Source organism: Triturus cristatus, chromosome 7, assembly GCF_964204655.1.
Source record: "Triturus cristatus chromosome 7, aTriCri1.1, whole genome shotgun sequence".
Lineage (NCBI taxonomy): Eukaryota > Metazoa > Chordata > Amphibia > Caudata > Salamandridae > Triturus > Triturus cristatus.
Window position 1 is genome coordinate 238276701 of NC_140590.1, and position 21791 is coordinate 238298491.

A 21791-nucleotide genomic window follows, 5' to 3' on the forward strand; every position below is an offset into this window, starting at 1 on the left:
GACTGAGCAGCTACAGAGACGTTTTTAGGCATGGGCAAAGTGGGCTCTGGCCAGGGCCCACAGCCTTTCAGGTGGGGGGGCCGATAGAGACAGCCCTGTTCTGCAGAGAGTATAGCACTGCTGACTTTGAATAATTCTTAAACAGAAGTGCTAATACTAATTTATTTTTAATGTGGGTGATGTGTGAGAGTCTATTACAGACGTGCAGAGAAATGTGTTTATATTTCATGCAATATCAATAAAAACGTTTTTGTTTAAGATCAAAGCAGAACCTCACATATGAGAAATGGGAGAGTGTCACAGAGATTATTTGCAGTAATGTTAGTGAGCTGCTGCTGTAGTGTTACAATAATGAAAACACACAGCACTTTCCCTTAATATTAGATATAAACCATTTAGAATTTGGAGGAGTGTACATGTGCACAGTCAGTGACCTGGCCAAAGAGGGCATGAAAGAGCTGAAATTGGATTGTAAATTCAAAGCAGTTCTGAACACTGGCCCCCAAAATAGGTTTGGCCCAGGGCCCCAAAATGCTTAAGATGTCCCTGTGCAGCTAATAAAAGTGTACACCCTGGGCCAGTCTGTTAATGCCGCCCTAAGATTTTCTAACAAATGTGTCTGCAGATTAATCACACCTGCCCTGCAATTCTATCAAACAAAAACTATGGCCGCAGGCTAATATGGAGCTGAAGTTTGGAGCTTCAAAAAGGCGACCAGAATAGGGAAGGTCAAAAATAGATTCTTAGATAGCCTACTTCATCCAGGCCCTGGGATCCTTACGACCGCCCTCAGGATAGACCTGAACATGAAATTAATTGAGAAATCACTAGTACTGAATCTTGTAATGGGTCCGATTATGGACAAACCCAGAGCTGGCGGAGCACTTAAAAGCCTTGCACGAGCTTGAATCTGTGGCCCTGGTTCAGCCATATTGCAAGCACTCATGACAGGTTATATGGAATTTTGGACCAACCCTAAGGAAATGACCCCTTCAAGTGTGCACCATATTAAGGGTAAATATGGGTTCTGCATGAAAGCAAGGCAGGGGTGAACTCGGTACGATTTTTGGATTTTAAAACTTCCTCACATTTTGAATAGCATATGGACCGGTTATTTCCTGAACTGAAAAGGTCGGTGTATATAAGGTTTATGTTGGGCACTCTCAGTCAAGACCTTTATCAAAAATTTGTCTAGGAAAGGTTGGCTTCAACCTCCTGTAATTACAACAAGGAGGTGACAGAACTATATTGCACTTTTTACTACGCTTTACTGCGTCCTTGAAAGCAAGGAGTTTATACATACGCCCTCTCATTTTTAGATTTAATATAAGACACTATAAAACTGGTATGTGCTTATGTCTTCGTGCTGACTCTGATCGTGATAATGTCCACCATGGATTACAGAACAGAATGTCTATGTCAACTTAGCAACACCCGTTCCTACACCCCCCTGACTGAGGACCCAACACTACGCCTCTCCACACGCATCAAACTGATGGTGGCTGCTGCTCTCAATCAGGGGTGGATTACTAAGTATGAGGCGGGCTTCCTGATCAATGACTCCCCCAAAATACCCTACTTCTACACTCTCCCCAAAATCCCCAAGGGGGTCCAACCCTGTCTTCGTGCTGACTCTGATTGTGATCATGTCCACCACGGATTACAGAACAGAATGTCTACGGCAACTTAGCAACACCCACTACTAAACCCCCCTGACCCCCCGGAGACCCATAGTTTTGGTTATAGGGTCAGTCTTGGAACCGCTGATTTTGATTGAAGCGGTTTTCCTGCCTACCTGTTCCTTGTGCCACGCCAACGTCTGCCAGCGACGGAGGACGCCCACGCCAGCGCTCTCTTGTATTTCCCTGCCGCTGCCGCTTTCAACATCCACGCGGCCGCCGAGCGCAGGGGAACTACAGTTCCCATCAACCCCTGCGGGACGAACCCGCTGACGGCATTGTCATCGCGCTTGAAGGCGCATAAATACAACGGGAGCCCCGGCAGAGCGGGGGTGATTTTGATTGAAGCGGTTTTCCTGCCTACCTGTTCCTTGTGCCACGCCAACGTCTGCCAGCGACGGAGGACGCCCACGCCAGCGCTCTCTTGTATTTCCCTGCCACTGCCGCTTTCAACATCCACGCGGCCGCCGAGCGCAGGGGAACTACAGTTCCCATCAACCCCTGCGGGACGAACCCGCTGACGGCATTGTCATCGCGCTTGAAGGCGCATAAATACAACGGGAGCCCCGGCAGAGCGGGGGTGATTTTGATTGAAGCGGTTTTCCTGCCTACCTGTTCCTTGTGCCACGCCAACGTCTGCCAGCGACGGAGGACGCCCACGCCAGCGCTCTCTTGTATTTCCCTGCCGCTGCCGCTTTCAACATCCACGCGGCCGCCGAGTGCAGGGGAACTACAGTTCCCATCAACCCCTGCGGGACGAACCCGCTGACGGCATTGTCATCGCGCTTGAAGGCGCATAAATACAACAGGAGCCCCGGCAGAGCGGGGGTGATTTTGATTGAAGCGGTTTTCCTGCCTACCTGTTCCTTGTGCCACGCCAACGTCTGCCAGCGACGGAGGACGCCCACGCCAGCGCTCTCTTGTATTTCCCTGCCGCTGCCGCTTTCAACATCCACGCGGCCGCCGAGCGCAGGGGAACTACAGTTCCCATCAACCCCTGCGGGACGAACCCGCTGACGGCATTGTCATCGCGCTTGAAGGCGCATAAATACAACGGGAGCCCCCGCGACGCGGGATCGCGCGCGGGTCGGCGCCGGGCTAAGCCCGGGCAAAGGGCGGGCCCTCTGTAGCCCTCAGGAGCCGAAGGAGGCCGGGTCGGGCCCACCCCATTGACTTGTTGCTGTTGGGATACTGTATGGGCAGAACTGGTATGTGCGGTCTTTACTAATAGAACTGTAACTATTGACTGGGTGGCAACACAGAGACTATTGTGCCCTTTGCTTTTAATTGGTGAGCAGTGATATCTTCGCACCATGGATGAGCCGTTTAAAAAGGGTACCCTCGATAGTTATTTTACGAAAAGTAACTCTGGTTCCGACCGGGAGGCTGCTCTTGCAGAACTTAGGGCTAGGCGTCGTTGTTCAATAGAGCATATCAAAAATATGTCATTAGCCACGGCCACTCTTTCTGAGGCTGCATGCCCGGTCAACGAGGTTTGCTCTCCTCAAGAGTCCTTGCTACCCCCGGGTATTAATGACTCCACAACTTGTTTTGTTACCTCAATTGTAAGGGACCCAAGTACTGATTTGTCCTTAACTGCTTTTCCTTCCCCCATTGACACAAGTAATATCTTGGCTGTGCCAAATGAGTTATCGACTCAAGTCACAGAGTCGCTACCCCCTACTGATATTACACTTAGTCAGACCACATTGTCAGGTCCATTGCCCAGGAAAAGGAGGAAGATAGTTTCTGAGCTACGCAAAAACAAAAGCAATAACGTTTCCAATAGCAATTCCACTGTAGCCTGTTCTGGAAAAGGTGCTATTCCCTGCACTGTGAAACCATCTTCCACTGGTAGTATTGCCTCTTGTTTAATCCAAAATGCAACTACTGTGGAATTATTGGATAAAATTGATAAATTATTGAAAACATTTATGCTGCCAATTGTCGAGAGCTTAAAGAATATCGAAAGCAGGCTAGAGAAAGTTGAAACTTTAGTGGGTAACAAGAGGGACCAAACTACGACCACCGCCGGCCCCTCACTTACACTTTCCACTGCCTCGGCTTCAGCTATAGTTTCTCCTAATTTACCCCCAGGTGAGATAGCCTCTCAAATGAACACAACTATAAGCAAGGGAGGGGTTAGCCATATAGATAGTACTACCAATACTAAATCAACTTGTACAACCACGGCTAGGAATAGTGTAGTAGTAAATACCCCAAAGCAAGGGGATCAATTGCCTGTTAAACCAGGTTATAATGCAGATTCCTCGACTAAATCACGAGGTCCGTTTTCTATCACTTTACCACCAGAAGCTGTTCCTCTGGTAGTTGTGCTTGCAGGGGTTCCTACGATAAAAACAGATGATGCAGAAGGATACCAACAATTAAAAAATAAAGTTATCCACTGGCTAGGCCAAAATCGCCCTCTTCCTCCACATATCAATGGGGAAATTTTGCATGTAAGACGCTTGCCCTGGCTGGGTAATACGCCAAAAACTATAAACGGGGATGTTATCCTAATCAATTTTAGGGACCCACGAGCTGTTGCTCATATTTTAAATTGGCACACGCAGTATAGGAGATCCCTTATTACAACATGGGAACTTACCTATTTTTTCCCAAGACCAAAGCCAGTTGTCCTCTCTGGCTTGGGGGGCTTATCTAACACCCAACATATTCCTGTGATTCCTTTGAGAAATAGATTTGAGGTGTTAGAAAGTCTAGAGGATGTTAATTGACTCAACAACCATAAGTCTATGACAGTACTATCTGAGGAGTCCCAGACCAATACAAATATACACCATAATGACTCCAGCACTGTACTACTCGCAGTAGGGGTAGAACATACCTCCGAGCATCTTGTTGATTCCGTCCTGCCTACATCAGACAATGATATGGTTAATACTCAGGAATTATTGGGTAATTTATTCTCATGGAACATTGCTGGGTTGACCTCCAAAATGGAATCTATGGATGAGTTATGTTAACAAATTTGACCTATGCGTATTCCAGGAGACTTGGTCCTGTGAACCCTGCTTCATTCAGGGATATTTGAATTACTTTGTCCCTGCGGTAAAAGGCCCTAGGGGCAGACCAATGGGGGGCCTAACAATATGGGTTCGCCAATCTTTAAAACTGGGCATTAAAGCTGTTGATACCAAAAACAAGGATATCCAACTAATTAGATTAGACTTGGATAAGCTGGGTAGTGTAGACATCTACAATGTATATGTTCGGAGGAAGAGGAAAGGGAGGTCTGAGGTACTAGAAGCCCTGGATAGTCTTATTGACATACACTCGTCGACCAATAACATTATCATTGCGGGTGATTTTAATAGCACATTTGAACCCCTGATAAGCAATGATGAGTTGTTTGGAGACGAGGAGGATCGACTATGGGGCGTGCCTAAACTAGAGTTGCCTCCCATAGTGCGATGGTCTGCTGATGCCATTGGTCTAAATGCTTTATGTTACGGAAAAGGGTTAAGAGCACTGAATGGCAGGACTAGTGGAGATAGGAATGGTGTAAGCACATTTGATAATGGTCGACATAACAGCAGAATTGATTATGTGCTATGCAGTCTAAAGTTATGGCCATCAATTTGTAACATGACGGTGGAAGGGAGGCTCGAGAGCGACCACAACCCTTTGTGCCTGTCGCATAAATGGTGGTCTCACATTAGCTTGCCTGTGGGACTTCCTGTGTTCGTCCCACCCCGGACTGTTCCTACTAACAACATGAGGAGATTAAGATGGGAAAAGGTAGCAATTAATCAACAGGCTATTGCTAGTATTAATAGTTATGTTGACCAAGCTATACTAGACCTAGAGTACTGTAATACACTTAGCAATGGCTTAGATAAGGTTGAAGGAATTCATAATTCTCTTTTTGACACAATTAAGGGATATTTCCTTAAACCTGTGAAAAGTAGAGGTGATAGAGTTCCAAAGCCAGCTAAATGGTATAATGATGAATGTAGGGAGTCACGACTTGCTCTGGGCAACGCTATCAAGGGAGGGCAAACAGCTTTAATTCAAGCCGCTAGGAAAAATTATAAAACTAGTATCCTCAAGGCTAAACAAGCTTGGGATGAGCAACACTGGATTGAGCTAAAGGCAGCTAGCGATAGCAGGGATTCTCGGCTGTTCTGGCACATTGTTAGGTGGGGAAAATCAGGTGGCCCTGAGTCCCCTCACAACAATGTCCCTGAAGCTGAATGGATAAAATTCTTTAAAAATCAATATGCTGCTTTTAACATCGCAGACCTGCATGAGATAATTAGTGTAGACCTCCCAAAAGAAAACCTTTTTTGCCCTAGTGAAATCATGATGGCCCTTGATGCAGTTGCTTGCGGTCGTGCCCCCGGCCTTGATGGAGTGCCAGCGGATCTATTTGCTAATGATAAGGAGCGCTGGTGCCCATATATCCATCACCTTATTAATGCTATTGCCTTGGGTGCATCAGTACCAAAATCCTGGCAGGGTGCTGTAATTATCCCCGTTTTTAAGAAAGGTGATCGATCGCTGCCAGGTAACTACCGGCCTATAAGCCTTATAGATACCATCCAAAAGGTAGTGGGGCGTGTGATCGTCAATAGGCTCCTGGACTGGGCGGAAGAGACCAATGCCCTTTCAACTTTCCAGGCTGGCTTCCGACGATCCACAAGCACGGTGGATCAGGTCTTTCGTTTCACCATGATACAATGGAGGACGGTAGTGCTCGGCAAAGGAAGCCTGTATGCGGCCTTTGTCGATCTACGGGCTGCTTTCGATCTTGTCCCCCGACTAAAGCTATGGACGGTTCTTCAGAAGCAGGGCATCCCAAACGATTTGTTATCTATGATAATGAGGCTTCATGAATCAAATTATGCAAGAATCCAGTGGGGTGGTTTAGGTTCGGTAACCTCAGACTTCCCAGTTGAGAGGGGCGTCCGGCAGGGATGTTCGATGGCCCCAGTTCTTTTTACACTTTATATTAATGATGTTGTAACACGTATGACTTCTGTACAAGTGGATGCTCCTTTTTTAGACGGGATTAAAATCCCCATTTTAATGTTTGCTGATGACACACTCATCCTAGCTAAAACTCCTAGCGGATTGCAGTGTGCTTTGTCCATCTTTGACCAATTTTGTAGTGAGTACGGCCTAGAGGTAAATATTGCCAAAACCAAGTTGATGACTTTCAACCCCTATCGTAGTTCTAAGACAAAAATTACCTTAAATAATCGACCGCTGGAGGTAGTGAACAATTTCATTTACTTGGGTATGCACATATCTAATGCGAAGACCTGGCGGCACCATATCGAAATTACAACAATTAAACATAGGCAATTGGCAGGCGCAATTAGCTCAGAGCATAGAAAATCCTTCACCAAACCTGTGAAACCTGTCTTACAGGTTTATGAAGCAAAAGCTCTGGGTTCTGTACTTTATGGCGCAGAGCTGTGGGGTTTTGAAAAAATGCCTGCTCTTCAACTTTCAGAGAATAAATTTTTCAGGGCCATCACAGGTGTTCCCAAAAGTACTCCGCTGTTGCCCCTTAAGTATGATTTGGGCAGAAGAGCCATTCTAGATTTGGCGCGGCTCCGCCCAATATTGTACTGGCGCAGGCTATGGACAACACCTGCGCTTTCTCACTATGCAAGGGGTTTCTTAGATATTATAAGAACCGACGTCCATCACAAAATAGGTTGGTTAAATGCGCTCAGGGCATCCTTGCATGAGCTTGGTTTGAGCACACTTTGGGAAGATCCTGCAGGTTCAACCTTCCCTTCTAAAAGTATGCTTAAGACCATTTATTGGGAGAAGGTTGCCCAGCGGCATTGGTGCAGCTCCAGCACTCGTAATATGACTAGAGAGTTCCTAGAGGCCAAGATGTATCCTCATCTTGAACCTTACTGGGACATTATAACTAAGCCCAGAGACAGGAAGCTTCTCTTCCAGTTGAGAGCTGGTGCCCTCCCCCTCAGATTTTTGACATCAAAGTGGGAAGCGGGAACTAGTGCTGTCTGCCCTGTCTGTGGTACAAACAAAGAAACCATTGGTCATTTTTTGTTTTCTTGCAAAGTTTATGCTTTACCAAGGCGTATATGGCTGTCCCCGATGTGCAAAAATTTAGGAACTACCAGTAGCTCTGTTGCTTTACGTATTATATGCACCAGTACATTGCCCTGGATTTCGGTTGCTACTGCAAAATATCTAGGATGGGCGTGGATGATTAGATTGAGACTGCTAGTCATTTGACTATTCTCTCGAATAGGGAGAGACTGCTAGTCTTTTGACTATTCTCTCCCTTGCTATTTTTAGCATTTTACTATTTGTAATCTGTTTTTAAAAAATTTTTTATCAATTAATTCTTTCTGTTTTTTAATAATTAGTATCCACTGTTATTAATGCGGAATGTTTAACCCAGGGTTTCAAACATGTTTACCTGCCTGAAGTTAACAAATAACATTTGTCGCTAATTGACTATAATGTCTCCCTTATGGACGTAATTCAGCCAGAATTTGTTTAAGTATGTATGCATCGAATTATACTGAATTTAATAGTTTTTTTAACTCATTTAATGAAATGTTTATTGTAAATTGTACTTTGCTTTTATGAATACTATTCGAATAAAGCATACTTTGACTTGACTTGACTTGGAACCGCTCTTACTCTCAAAATTCTGTGACCATTTCTTTCAACCCCTGGTCCAAACCACACCCACCTTCCTCCAGGATACCAGGGCTGTACTCAATTTAATAATTTAATTGAGACTAACAACCAAGAAGGGATTCAGACTGACGTCCTCCTAACACTTGACGTTGAGGCATTGTATACAAACATTCCTCAACTGTCCACACTTGAGGTGGTGGAGGAAATCCTTTGTAACACTACCTGGACCTCTCACACTCCCATAAGCTTCATTATGGAGTGTGCACTCATTGCTCTAACTGAGAATGTCTTCCAGTTTGAAGACAAAATCTACCCAAGGAACATCCATGGGGAGTACCTTTGCCCCAAGTCTGGCATGACTTTACATGTCAGACTTTGAGGCAACGTTTGTCCTTATCACCACTAACCCCTACACCGAGAATATCTAACTTTCCCTTAAAAAAACCTACCGATAGTCACAGCCCTTTGCTTTATACCAGTTTCCATCCAAAGGCCCTAAGGGAGATCCTCCCCTATGGACAGTTTTTGAGCATAAGGCGTGATTGCAGCAATGTGGAGGACTTCAAAACACAGGCAGCTGCACTCGCAACTAACCTTTCAAAAAGACAATATCCCATCAAACAAATCAATCAGGCACAAAAAAAGATCACGCAACACCAATAGAATGTCACTATTGGAAGGGCAACCTAAAAGTAACACTGCCCAAGTGACCTGTGTGACCACCTTCACTCCAGAGTCCAATATGATAAAACGAGCAATCAACAAGCACTGGAATATCCTCCAAGTAGGAGATCACACTATAGACAAACCCAGATTTGCCTTCAAACAAACTGAAAACCTCAAAGACCTACTCATTAACACCAGACCAAAAAGAAGGCCTCCCGCACCCACCAATACCATCCATCTCATCACCTGTCCATGTCAGCTACAATACATATGCATGACCACCCGCCTAGTAAAAATCAGAATGGCAGAACATAGAAGTAACATCAGGTGTAAAAAAAACACCACAAAACTGTACACACACTTCGCAGATCACAACCATACCACCAATGATCTGTCATGGACTATCGTGGAAGCATTCCCACAGATGTCCAAGGAGGCCCTCTTCAAAAAAGAGCAAAACTGGGTTTTCAAACTGTGCTCACATACACAAGGTCTTAATGATGACAGTCCCTGGGCTGAACTAAACTGCCCGTGATTAACCTTTAATCCTTTCAACACCTTACCATTTACACACTTGTGACCAGTGGTCTTACTAACCCCCATATCTCCTTTTTTAGACCCCATTAGTAACCTACGTTACCCACCAGGCGCAGTTAGCACTAATAGACTCAATGCAACACGCATTCACTACATTTTATTGTCCCACAAGTGACCCCCAGATGTGATAACATGGGACCATATAAGACCATATAAGACCGTTGGTCCCCAACAATCATGCAGACACGTAGTTTTAACTGACTCACCGCGTACAACACCCCGCCTTTCTAGACACATGGGACATTTCCTTTTAATCTAGTCTCTTCAATATAATACCGAAATCAGGCTTTCCTTTTTATGTAGGTCACTTTCCATTTGGAAGACTATGGCCTTTAGTTCTAATACCACCCACCCAATATGGGTGCCAACCTTTTCCATAGGTCTAATACCTTCCCTTTGGATTACTTCGGCATTTGGTTAATATACCACTCAACAAAAAATATGGCCGCCATCAGTCACGCACTAGTTCATTTGTGTGGTATCTCTTTAACAGACTCCAACCCGGAAGTAACCTCCCCGGGGCCCAGAGCCAGGGTAGGATTGCCGCAAGTTGCCTGACCGCCCAGCGTGAGTATGACGGCCAAATTCACCGATCCGGTGAGCTCGAGCTTTGCCACTACCATCACGGTAAAACCGTAACATGTAGCTAATGTGCATTCATTTGCCTTGTACGCAGCAACGCAAGCAACTAAGTGCTCTGCCTTCCCCCGTCAGCCTTTGACCAACCTTAATAATGGTGAGTCTCAGGTGCCACTGTGGGTATTGGCCGACAGTATGCGGGCCTTTTGTGTGTGCGTTTTTCTGTCGTTGTTATTTGTTGTCACCAATTTGGCACTTAATATGAGCGCGATAACTACGATCTCCGCCATTGACATCCGGCACCTTTATTAGCACACGCCACAAGTATACTGGCACCAGCCTGCCACCTCACTGCCACGATGCCCACTGCCATCATGTGGCACCCTTTTTCCAGCAGTTGCCTTGACTATGACTGAGAGCTGAGCATTATACTTCTTGCTCAGGCACACCATGTAGCCACTAATATGCTCACGCCCACTGCGCGGCTCGTATTTATCAGGAACAGATCCTTCTTTTACTTGTTTCAATTGTGAGTCATCCAATAAACATTTTGCTAATCTGCATACACGCCCACCGATATGAGCACTGTATCCTGCACTCCCGGGCACCGACCAGCTGTGCATCCACACTCTGAGATCATGATACCGGCACCACGACCAATGGCGCCTATATCTCTTTCATGCCAATCTGTAGAGTTTGGTTCTTACTAACTACTCTACCTTACCAGCCTCCGTGCAGTGCACAGTTGTCTGTCTATGCCTCCTGGTTGCTCATCACCTCCCACTATGTGCTCCAGTGGAATACCCTACGTTGCACTTAGCCCCTAATGTTGTTCGCTAAATTTGACCCACTTAAAAGGGACTCTACCTTTTACGCAGTGTCTGAAATTTCCTTGACTTTCACTTTTTATTGTCTCCCTCTCCATTTCCCCTAGGTCTTTTACACCCCAGGACAATTTCAACTGGGGACCGCAACCAGGTCTGGATATGATACTATAATTTACTGAACTAGCCCTACGGTAGTGCACACGAACTGCACAACTTCACACATGGTCCTGATGAAGTGCCACTAGACTCGTTAGGAGCTTTACAGGCATGAAGCATGTCGACCCACTACACCACTTTAGCCCTCTAGGAACATTACACCCTTGTAATGGCTTACCCAAATTTTAATTAGGCTAGAGCTTCCACAGGAGTAAAATGCATTACAGTAGGACTGCTCTAGACTTATTTTATCTCACTAGACTAGTGCACTACCCACCACTCACACCCACACACACCCTACGGCTTCTTTAAAAGATCTCCGCCAAAGAGCTCCGTTCACGGGTGCCCGTCGGGCATTGCAGCGCCGGTCCGACGAGGAGCATGGCCCAATGATGAAGCATGACATCCTCCGGGGTGTGTGAGAGCATTACGAAGAAAGACCTTCCTTTCCCTTCCCCTTTCCCTAGGAACTGCACACTCTTTCGAGACACACTTCGTGCTGACTCTGACATATTTTTCATACAAGTTGCTTCTAACATCTATAGTGCCTGGATAGATATTAGAATTGACTGGCCTGATGTACAACCTTCTAAATGATCCAGGGTGGGGAGGGGGTGCCATGTATTCTAGACCACGGAAGCCACTACCTCAGTCGGCTTAGTAGAGGTATTTGATTTAGCCGACCTGGCACCGAAGATCCTACTGTATTTAATTAAGGAGGGATAACAACAACTGTTTTTAATGAACAGTATATAAATTCTACGTTAGCTAATTTGCAGGTGTACTCTTAAGATAATAGCAGCTGAGATGTGAGAAATTAGACAAACATTTGAACACACCCCTAAGGGGGGTTGGTTACAGTTATTGTTTTGGGGAGAGGATGTAGCCTAAAGGTTAGGGCGGTCGATTTCAAATCTGGGGACCCGGCTTTGAGTCTCGGCCACGACGCACAACATCCTGTGATTCTGGGAAAATCACTTAATCTCCCCGTGCCTAACAAAAATGTGTCCTCTTGTAACGCAACTGGTGCTCTTGTAAAGCGCTCTGATACCTGACTTCGGATCAAGTTTGCGCAATTTAAAACTTTGGGAAAAAAAGTGCCCCCACACCTATGAAGGTAACATTTAGAATGCACATTTTAAAAAACGCCTGGCCAAAACTTCTTACCTTAGATTAATTGCACAGCAGCCCTTTACTGTATGAGTTCTCTTCTGCTAGTTTACTCATCCTACCGCATAACTACATAATTGCAAGTGAGGGAAATTGCCATACTACGTCATACTCCTGGCATTCATGGTCGGTACACAAAGTGCTTATTTGAGGCGTTGATGAAACTTGTTTTCTTTTTAAAATGTCTTCTAAATTAGTTTCATGATGGCTTAATGCTTTGGAAACTGTTGTTGGCCAGTTAACATGAATTGCTTGTTTGCAAAAGGCAGTGATAAAGTTTGCTCCCACTTTTGATATGTATGTATGTCTTATTGAGCGCGAACTGCCACCCCAAGGGTATCCTGGCGCTTGACCTTCAATGGTTCATCAGATCTAATACACTACATTGCTCTAGGAAAGAGAAAGGTCTTCAACTCTTTTTTAAAGGAATTTAGATCTTACTTGCTCCTTAGCGACAGCGGAAGGGTATTCCATCTCTTAGGTGCTGCAAAGCCAAAAGCGCGGCCGCCCATCCTCACTCTGACAAATTTAGGAACATTTATCAGGAACGCCGAGGAGGATCTTAGGGGTCTAGCAGCCTGATACCAAGAAAGAAGGTTTTGAAGTGGCAGAGGTCCCATTCCATGCAATGCCCTGAAAACAATGCATTCGGCCTTAAAAAGAATACGCTGCTTGACAGGCAGCCAATGAAGGTCGGATAATGCTGCTGAGGATGACGCGGAGCGTGGTCGGGCTAGGGCCAGTTTGGCTGCCATGTTTTGAACCCTCTGCAGCCTAGCTACCAAAAACTTGGGAGCCCCCAGAAGCAGTGCGTTACAGTAGTCTAGTCTACTGAGTATCGTACTACGCACCACCTCTGCTCGAGCTCCCCGAGGGAGCAATGGCAGGATTTTGCGTAGGGCTCGAAGTAAGCCCATACAAGTTGCTGTGGTCTTATTTACAGAGGTGTCAAGCTGCAGACTAGATTCAAACATGACCCCCAAATTGCGAGCCGACTCAGCAGCTGTCACAGTGCCCAAAACAAAAGCCGGACAGAAATCCCCTGGCAACGGGCGAGAGGGCCGGTCCAAGGAGCAATGAAGCACCTCGGTTTTTGCCCCATTAAATTGGAGCGAGTTAAACCGAAGCCATTCTGCAGTTTCCGACATACACTGATGAAAAGTGTCCCTCGAGACCGCCTCCTTACCCTCAAAAGAAAAAATCAGTTGCGTGTCATCGGCGTAGTTGATAACTGAGATGCCGAATGATTTTATCAAACTGATTAGGGGTCGAAGGTAAAGATTAAAAAGGATCGGGCTGATCGCGGATCCCTGTGGTACACCCTGCTTCACCTGACATATGGCTGAACGAAAAGGTGGTAATGCAACCGCTTGTTGCCTATTATCAAGATAGGATTTTAGCCAGCCCAACGCCAAACCAGCAACACCCGCTCTCTGAAGGCGGTCCAAAAGGACAGCATGATCCACCGTGTCGAACGCGGCCGACATGTCCAGCAACACTAAAAATGCTGCCTTACCTATGTCGACACGCGTTCGCAGATCATCTAACACGGTGATCAAGGCGGTCTCTGTCCCATGCGCTGGTCTAAATCCAAATTGGACCGCGTCCAGACATGAATTGGATTCCAGGAAATTAGATAGAGTTCTTGTGACCAGCCTCTCCAAGATTTTTATAGGAAATGGTAGCAACGAGATGGGCCTATAGCTAGCTGGACATAATGGGTCCAAAGAAGGCTTTTTTAACAAAGGTGTCACTATAGCCAACTTCCAACTGTCAGGGACCGAAGCTGTAGCCAATGACTGGCAGCAGATGGTATGTAGCGGGGTTAGCAGTTCTGTCTGGAGAGCCTTCCATATCTTGTGTGGCAAAGGGTCAAGTGGGGAACCTGAGGACACACCATTAGCTAGTGTATAAAATTCCTCCAAGGAAGGGGTAGGAAAGCAAGATAGTTGCTGTTGCTCCCCTTTAACCTCCTCATCACTTGGGGAATGGAGAGATTCCAATGGAGAAAGCTTTCCCGAATCCACGTGGCCCGAGGTCGAGAGGCCACTCAAAATTAACTTAATTTTTTCCTCAAACGCAGAGGCCAAGGAGTCACACAGTTCCTGAGATGCTACAGTAACTGGTGCTGCGCAGGCAGGATTGGCCAGGTTATTTACCAGTTTAAAAAGGGTCTGTGATTTATTAGTGGCTTTGGTCAAAGAATCTTCCAAGAACTTCACCTTGGCCATCCTTAAGTGGACTTTGTATTCCAGCAAAGCCTGCCTATACGCCACACGATCCGGTTCCCCGTAACCTCTCCTCCAAGCACGCTCCGCCTGTTTGCAGCGGAGTTTCTGTTGACTAAGATCGCTAGTAAACCAGGCGTTGACTCTCAGAGGTTTGTTCTTTACCCTCTTTAGAGGGATCAATTCGTCTAGTGATGTCATAATTTGTTGACTAAGAGCAGCATAGCTTTTATCCACGGTTTCCTCCACCGCAAATGTTGTGGGCAGTAGTGAGGGTAAACTTGACCTCCTTAGCAAACGAGACCACTGCCTACTAAATTTATGCCTAACCAGGCCATCTCCACTACGCTGTTCTCCTGACACAAAGATAGACATAAGGACCAAAGCATGATCTGTCCAGCATTGATCCATGACCTCATTAATAACAACCAACTTCTTGTCCGCAAAGACCAGGTCCAGGGTATGCCCCTTCACATGAGTAGAACACTGCAGAAGCTGCACTAGCTGTATATTGCTACATGCTTGGCAGATCTCTCTGAAGGCTAGTTCTTGTGAGCCTGAGGGTCGCAGATTGAAGTTGCCCAACACTAAGAACTTAGAATGTGAGTTAGATAGGTCATAAACAAGGTCAATAAATTGCTGGAAAGAAGAAGTAATTCCTGATCGCGGTCTATAACAAAGAAGACCTGCTAATACTATGCCACCCTGGGCCATCAGGGAGAAGCCCAAGAGTTCAAATCCTGTCACTTGTTTAACTGCGAGCTGTGAGAGGGAGAGTGTGTCCCTACAAATAAATCCCACTCCACCACCCCTCCCCGTAGTTCGAGGAATATGTCTTATAAAATAGCCCGGAGGGCAAGCCCAACCCAGCTCCGCTCCACTATCTATTCTAGTCCAGGTCTCTGTTAGAAACAAAATGTCCAGTTTAGCAGACTCAACTAATAAAAGCAATTTCGACATGGTGCTTTACAAGGGAACGGACATTGAGAAGACCGCAAGATATAGTGGGCTGGATAGATGACCGCGTGGTAAATCGTTTAATTGGGACCTTATGATGGTTCAGGGCACACAATTCTTCTCGAGAGTATACTAAGTGTGGAGTAGTCGGCCCTGTAATACCGGGAGCACCCGGGACTTGAACGGGCGCAAACGGGCTTACCTCTGGCATATGTTTTTATGCTAATGTTGTGCTAGCTTGCTATATTGTACAGCAAGTTTGTCTAGCTGACATACATTTTTTTCTATATTAAATTTTGTGTCAGATAACATTTTGCCAGTGTCGCTGGTTAACTGGTTAGTCCGCAGCCCTACATACTAAAGCAAACCTCTTGCATGGCCAAAATGTATTAATTGAGGTTGTCAATTGGGAGGATGCCTCACGATTTGACCTGATAAAACACTGCAATTTTAAACAGTGTGGTATTGATGTTTAATTGCATGATACGTTTGTAAAGCTGAAACAATAAAGGATTTCAGTGACGTTACAAAATCGCCAAGAGGCAATGAATTTTCATAATTGAGCTTGGCATTGATAAAGGTCTCACTCAATCTCTTTCCCTCTTGGGTTTGATGAATGCAGTGGAGAAGATACTACTTCCAATGTTATTAATCTGTATACAGACCGATTTCCCTGCTACCATTCCCGGCCAAGGCCTTAGATAAGTTCATTAACAGAAGTCTCACACAATACCTCAATGACCACCAACTCCTTGAAACCACTCAGTCTGGTTTTAGACCCAGCCACACTTCCGAAACTGCCCTCATCGCTGCCATGGATGACATCTGCAAGACAGAATGAAGGAGGCACGGCGGCCCTAATCCTCCTGGTCCTCTCGGTAACATTTGACATTGTCTTGCACGCCATCTTCATCCAACACCTACATGACATCGGAATGCACTGCTACTCTCTGATGGGTCTGATCCTTCCTGACTAGAAGGACCCAGTCAGTCAGACTGCCACTGTACACATCAGATGCCCTCAAATGCCTACATTTGCTGTGTTCTCTCTCTCTGAGCCTGACTCATCAATGTGTATATGATCCCTCGAGCCAGCATCAAATTCATGATCTACGAGAAGAGCACATCACCGTGGGGCTCCATCTGGTGGCCAACAGACCTAGGACCAACACTCACCCCCACCAACCAGGCCAAAAACCTCAGTACTCTCACTGACAGCAAACTTGACATGATCACTAAAGAAACCACATCACCGCCTCATGCTTCCATAACCTGAAGATGGTGATGATTTTCAAAATGGCTCCCAAACAACACCTGGAAAACCATTATGCATGCCCTTGTCGCAAGCAATTTGGACCACAGGAGCACCCACTAAGTCAGAGTCAACAAAGAACTCACCAGAAGGCTGCAGACCTTTCAGAACTCAATGGCCAGGGTCATTCTCAACCTCCCATGCTGCACTCATATCACACCACACCTGAAGGTGTTGCACTGGCTCCACATACACAAATGAGCACAATTCAAAATCCTCACCGATACTTTAAAGGCACCACATAACAATGGTCAAGCATACCTCAACAATCGTACCTGCTTTCACAAACCTTGCAGATACCACTGCTCTTTCAGACTCCTAACTGCACACATCCTGCGCATACAGAAAACCAGATGCGGCGGTCAAGCCTTTTCTTACAGTGTGGACAAGCTGCCGATACACTTAGGAGCCTCCCCCTCAGTTCTTGAATTCTGCAAGAAGCTGAAGACTTGGCTTTTCAAGTATTCATACTAGGTTCTAGGTTTGGCTAGACTCACACCTGCTCACAGCCAGGATGCCATCTCAGTGATAGTGCAGTCTACAAACCTGTATAACCTAACATAAGGTAACATAAGATACCATAACCTAACATAACATCACAACATAACAAAACATAACAGAACATTACATCTGTGGTTTTGTGATGAGTGTTTCATCAAGTGTAACTCTGAAGGTTTTTGCTTTTTCAGTTGTAGTTGGTTTCATATCATCCAGTTTCAAATTTCAGTACCAGCAATTTAGCATTCCAGGGGCCCCATTAAAGATAGGGTGCACTTTTTCTGTTTGCTCTATGGCACATCTTAAGGCATGTGTACTGTGTGCATACAGGGAAAGTGCACCCTATTAGGAAGAATGTGATGCCCTCTGGGCAGCCGCAAACTTTTGGGCAGCGCATTCAAGAGAAATACAGAGCAGTTGTTTACAGTCTGCTGTGTGTTCCTCTGTGCAGGTGGCACTTTCAAAAGGGATTAGAGATCTGTTTGCAGACGGGTGCAGTGAGCTCATCCCTTGAGGTGTCTGCCTTTAGGTGGCACACTGAGAGTGCACCACCTTTTTGTGGTGCTCTTTCATTGCACATTCTAAGGGCATGTTTGCCTCTGCATCCATGTCAGTAATATGGTGTAAGTGCAGAGGCAAAGTGATTCCCTCATTTGCATGGGGCACACACACACTCCCATAGCCCTGGCACTACATGTGTGCCAACGCTATCTATATTACAGAAGGGGATGCACAAGCATTAGCTGCCCCTTCTGTAATACCAAAAGGCCTGAGGGGAACAAAGAGGGTGCAAACGTCTGTTGTGCCCCAAGGGCACTTCTGTAATACAGCCCCTGAGCTAGTCGGTGGAAATATCATTTGGATGAAATAAATAGTACATCAGTTACCAGTAGGAGTATAGGGACATTTATTGTTAGTTGCACAGAAACAAATATTCTCTTCCTTTCTAAAAAAAGGTTGATTCCTGCTTTGTCTAGGGAATTATCAGACATATGGTCCTTATCTCAGCCTAGTATCTCTGCTTCCTAGGATTTGTTCCAATTGTATGGCAGACAGGCTCCCAGAGATGCTGGCAGCTTGGTCTTGTGTAGAAACCTGATTTCTAATGTGGAGTCTGAAAGAGAATAGACCTTGAGATTACTGCAACAGGAAAAACCTGCAATCAAGTTGGAGAAAGACGAGTTGACTCTAGGAGTAGTGAGAGGGCATTATGGAATAGTAGCCTGCAGTACAGACCTCCAACATCTGTCCTGAGTTGGAACCAGTGCATAAAAAAATCCTTGCTTAAATACTATCTTTGGCTTTTTTTCTAACTTAATTGCTACTTTGATTGTTACTGAAAAAAATGTTGCCATTTATGATTAACCCTGGGCGGCATTCTGCTACGCACTACGCGGAGCTCCGCGAGCGGTGGAGTTTCTTTTGATTAATGCAGTTTGCGGTGATTGTCAGTGCCAGGTGCCTGTCTGCAATGTGCAATCATCACGAACAGCATCATGCACAGTGCAATTGGGCGCTGCTTCTTTTTTGGTGCTCGAGTAGAGATTTTTACTCGAGCTGCTGCTTTCTCAATGCGATCCGGCGATTTCTCAACACGAGCGGTCGCGAGCATACGCGACCACTCGCAATAAGAAATTTGACCCGCCGCGTTAAGAAATCTCGCAGGGAGCTTGATTTTCCATGCTCGTACTCACCAACTTAATGTTGACGATCGCAAACAAGGAAAAATCTCACCGGGAGGTCGATCTTCCTCGCTCGCGCTCGCCAACTTGACTTGACGAATGCGAGCGAGGAGAAAACTCAGCTCCGCAACCTGAAGCTGAGTTTTTCGGAACTCCGGAAGCTCCGCGTAACACGGAGTGCGAAAGACTCCGCAAACTCCGCGAGCAGATCTGAGTTTACTGCCTAGACTCATTTATGATGGGAAGATCCAATTGTTCAGATTTCTGAAAATTAGCGGCTGAGCTTTGTCTATGTCCTTATACACAGCTTTTCCTATTCTGATGATTTTCAACTCTATAATCACTGCTGACAGAGGTTTTGAATCACAGATATCGATCTAAAGTCCCATTGGTTGATAAAGCCACCTGTCTCAAGCCACATACCCAAATTGAATACAACAAATGAATGAAAGCAAATTTCTAAAGAACAACAGCTTCTTCCACGGAAGTGTCCTAGCGCTGGGCTAAGATATAAAATGGGGTCTGTGTAGATCTCTCTAAATCGAAAAAAAAGGGTTCCTAAGGAATTACTCGAAGATGTTCCGGCAGGGAATTCCACAAACTGGGTTCCCAAAAGGATAAAGATCTTCACCCTGCCCTGACTTTATGCACACTAGGAGTGCATAAGCGATTTTAATTAGATGTGCTAAGGTCCATAAGAAGTTTATATTTTTTTACTTTTTCTGAATATAGGAGGGCCTATTTTATGTACAGCCTTATGGGTGACCATAAGAGATTTGAACTTTATTCCCTGCTTAATGTGCAGCCAGTCAAGTTGTTTCAGACCTTGCAGAGTGGATTGTCATCTATTCTTATTTAATATGATCTGGGCTGCCGCATTCTTCACACATTGCAACCTGTTAGTCAATTCTAGTGGTGCACCCAGATGGAGGGCATTGATATAATCAAGTCTTGATGAAATCAAAGCATACATCATGTCTTTCTAGATGACTGCAGGGAGTTTGTTTTTTTGATAAATGAACTTTATTGGATTTTAGGCCAGCAGAGCAGGCGAGAGAAAATACATGGCACACCCGTGGCATATTACAAGATGGGGTACACAGTCCATACAAGGCAGAACATCCAGTAGATATAGTAGAGGAAACATAAAGAATATCCAGAAGCACAAGTCCGATTTTAGCTAAGCGAACTGACCCAGCCATTCCCCCACACCGTCCATGTTTTTGGGCACAACTGCGGGCTGTGAAGACCGCACACTCCTGCTGCGCACACCAATCCACACCCTGTCTCCACCCTGACAGGATAGGGGATCCAAGGGACATCCATCATGTGGCGGTGTTTAGCTTTGCCACCAGGAATGCAGTGCCAGGAATGCCCTCTCAGCCCTCGTACCCCTAGAGCCCTCAAATACCCCAAGACGAACACCCAATAAAAGGAAAAGGGGGACCTCCCATCGCAGCACCTCCGACAATTCTCGGGACAGCCTAGTCCAGTTCTAAAGCACTGCTGTACATGTTCATACCATGTGATAGAAATCTGCTTGATCAGTTCTGCATCGAGGACATGCTGAGGTGGGAAATAAGCCTGACCGGTACCGGCAAATTGGAGAAAGGTATACGGAGTAACGATAGTGGATTTGGATTAGCCGGAGTTTGAAAGAGGTGTTAGGTTCACAAGGGGCCATCAGGGTGTCTCATCAGTCCCCATCCTCTACGGGGCCAACCCAACCCTCCCAATGGGTCCTAAGGTGGTCCAGTGAGCCAGGGGAATTGATAATGAGCATGCAGTAGATCTAAGAGATTCCTCTGCGGCCCAGGTTTCCCATTAGCAACTTGGCTGCCAGTGGATTGAACTCTGGGAGAATGTCGGTGGGCAGGGAATGGGCATGGAGAGTGTGTTTGAGTTGGAGGTATTTAACAAATTGGGTGTGTGTAAGGCTGTATGCCTGTCAAAGATCCTGGAAGGAATGCATGTGTGTTCCTGACCATACATCTCCCAATCGCATGATACCAATGAGAGACCAGGAGCGGAAACCGCTTAGACTGGCACTTCTTTCAACCAGCTGCAATGCTAAAGCAGCATCTGCTGCATGAGTGTGGCTTCCCACTATACGTGTCCTCCACACCACAAATACCACTCGAGTCACCAGAAGCACAGAGAGAGACCGGGGACCCATAGAGCATCGCCTGTAGATGGGGAAAGCCCAGCAGTGAGAGTTCCAAGCGATAGGCGGGATAGGACCATTCTCTATTAAACCAGTCATGGCGGACAAGATGGGAGGACAAATAATAGAGATGTAGATTGGTCATCCCGAGGCCTCCATTAGGGGAGCCATTGACCGTGGACAAAGGCAATGCGTGGCTGTGAACCTCGCCACAGAAATGTTTTAGCTGCACCATCCAGTACAGAGAACCACATACGGGGCAAATGAGGTGGTAAGTTCTGAAAAACTTAAAGAAATTGCAGAAGGATCATCATCTTGTAGAGGGCAATGTGACCCAAGATATTGAGGGGGAGGGCACGCCACTTAATGAGGTCCAACTTCGCTGTTTGAACCAGGGGTTGGAGGTTAAGGGGACAGGTGAGCTCTGGGTGTTAATCGACCCATATGCCCAAATATTTAAAACTAAGCTTGCAAAGAGGAATATTTGTTTGCCAGTTGAAGCAACCTCTAGATGGTGCCAGATTCATCCAAAGGCCAGAGGCTCTTTCGAATTGTTCAAGTAATAGGAGACATCTGGGCCTACTCACGGCTGGGTGTGCATGATATAGCTGTACGT

General features: G+C 45.9%; 1 protein-coding gene across 2 annotated transcripts in view; it reads right to left on the reverse strand.

Annotated features, from left to right (window-relative positions):
• LOC146809301 (HLA class I histocompatibility antigen, B alpha chain-like) overlaps window positions 1–21791 on the reverse strand; it is a 362969-nt gene that overhangs the window by 208963 nt on the left and 132215 nt on the right. The window lies entirely within an intron of this gene.